The 2,151-nt window shown below is 58.0% G+C and overlaps 1 protein-coding gene across 1 annotated transcript in view; it reads right to left on the bottom strand.

The window, feature by feature from the left end:
* The window catches only part of LOC147469137 (uncharacterized), a 62,861-nt gene extending 62,162 nt beyond the window's left edge, over window positions 1-699 (bottom strand). Inside the window, exon 1 of the mRNA XM_086551082.1 lies at window positions 1-699. This exon is cut by the window's left edge and continues 506 nt beyond it. The gene's annotated coding sequence lies outside the window, so the exon portion shown is untranslated.
* Window positions 700-2,151: the final 1,452 nt, after the last annotated feature.

Below are 2,151 nucleotides of genomic sequence, written 5' to 3'. Positions count from 1 at the left end.
GCCCGGCACGCCGCACACACAAACACACACACACACACACACCTCGCCCGTTCCCTCCGCCGCGCCGCCCACACCCACCTCCGTGCACTAGCCTTCCTCCAGTCCCAAAGCCTCACCGACGGCTGCTGCGACTCGCCCGACTGCTCGCCTCCCGTGCCGCTTGTGCTTTTGTGCTTCCTCGTGCTCTCGCAGGAACGGTAGACGTGCTGCAACATAAGCTGACGTCACAGTGCGAAAGGGGAGACGTCCAGACGTCGCCGCCTCTCAGGTGATGCCCCCGCCCGGAGCCTCTCCTCCCTCCCGCTGCCGCACGCGACGGCGGCGAGGTTCTCCGCAGCAGCGCCGCGGCCACCGGGATTTCGTTCGCTCGCCGCAGACGTCATCGGCGACGTCCGCAACGTAAGCCGAGGGCCTGGCGCGTCGCACTGGATCCGCGGCATCGCCACAACACACGGGAGTCGACGAGGCGTCGGTAATCCGGGCCATTTTGGTGGTATTTGTGGCGTTTTCGGGGCGTCGGGTGGCAGCGAGGAGCCGCCCTGCCCCGGCCGAGCTCTGCGCTAGAATAGCAAGCTGGCCGCCTGCATGTTAGGCTGAGAGGGGGCTGCCGGGTCTTCGCCTCTCTTTATGCAAAACTACAGAATGAGATACAGCAGCGCCTCCGATTAGCAATGGAAATGAGTACCTCTTGGAATAGTCATGCACCTTCTTCATATTTCATTCTTACCACGTCCGACGGCTCTCAGAATGTGTCTGAGAACTTCGTCCGGGCCGAGCGGGACTCTCGCCCTTACGCCGCCCCGCCCGAAGGCCGCCTGTCAACAAAGGCCGCGAGTGAGGCCTTCTGACCGCGGACGAAGAGCGGTGAGGCAGAATCCCGTTATAACCCTATGGACCGGCATACAGATCAGTTCTGAATGGGGGAGATAGGGAGGACACTGGATTGCTTCCTGCAGGACGCTCGACGTGAGCAGGATCCCCCAAAACATGTCTGGCGAAGGAGAGGGACACAGAGGGAAAGAGAGCGAGCGAGAGAGAGAGAGAGAGAGAGAGAGAGAGAGAGAGAGAGAGAGAGAGAGAGAATGAGAGAGGAGATAAGAAAGATTCCTCTCCGTCTTTGCAATTGGGTCTCCTTCTTCCGTCTCCTTATTCCCTCATCTCCCCCGCTCTTTCACACCAACCTCTCCACCCCAAGCACCTACTTTTTTTCTTACTGTACCTCCCTCTTTACTCTCCCCTCTTTGGTCCTCCACCTACCTTCCATCCCCCCCCCCCCCTCTCCAATCCAAGCCCCCCTCTATCTCCTTCTCTCTCTCTCTATCTCTTCGTCCCTCTCTTTATCCCAATCCTTCCATCCTCCTTCCAGCAACCGAGGGCGAACGAGGGGAGGACAAGAGAGACTCATAAAAAGCCTCACTTATGCTAATTCCGCCCTCGCCCCCGAAAGCACAAGCACGATGTGGACGTAGTGCTTTCTCCAAAGCGACGCCCGAGAACGTCAGACGCCAAATCCCCACCCACCTCTCCCCCACCCCCTATCCCCTTACCTTTACCCCACCCCTATTACCACCCTTCCTCCCCATTTGCTTGCTAAGAACGGTGAAAGAGAATCAATAATGTTAAAGGCCAGACAAAGAGTGATTGAGAGAGAGAGAGAGAGAGAGAGAGAGAGAGAGACAGAGAGAGCGAGAGCGAGAGAGAGAGAGAGAGAGAGAGAGAGACACTTTCGGGCATGGTTGCGGGGATGTGCATAATATTTACATTAATGAGCCCCCGTCACCCCCACCCCCACCCCCCTCAACCCCCCCAGGCAGTAAACCCGCAACAATAGACGGTCACGTGTCTTGTATCAACACTCTGCCGGGATTAACTCGGCTCGCTTGCAGGGAGGGATAGAGGGGGGAGGGGGGGAGGGGGTAAGGGATGTTAAAAGGTTGAGGGATAGGGAGAAGGGGAGAAGGGATAGGGAGGATAGAGGGAGTGTGGGATAGGGTGTAGAGACGGAGTAAGGGATATGGTGGGGTAGGGAGTGAGGGTTAGGGAGTAGGGAGGGAGTAAGGGATAGGGAGGGGGAAGAGAGTTACTGATAGGGAGGGAGTGAAGGATAGGGAAGGGGAGTGAAGGATAAGGATGGGGGAGGGAGTGAAGGAT

Source organism: Penaeus japonicus, unplaced genomic scaffold (genome assembly GCF_977035675.1).
Source record: "Penaeus japonicus unplaced genomic scaffold, GWHDUDI00000001_assembly GWHDUDI00000024, whole genome shotgun sequence".
In the NCBI taxonomy this organism is placed as follows: Eukaryota; Metazoa; Arthropoda; class Malacostraca; order Decapoda; family Penaeidae; genus Penaeus; species Penaeus japonicus.
The sequence above is the reverse complement of the archived record's forward strand: the minus strand, read 5'-3'. Positions and strand labels throughout refer to the sequence as shown.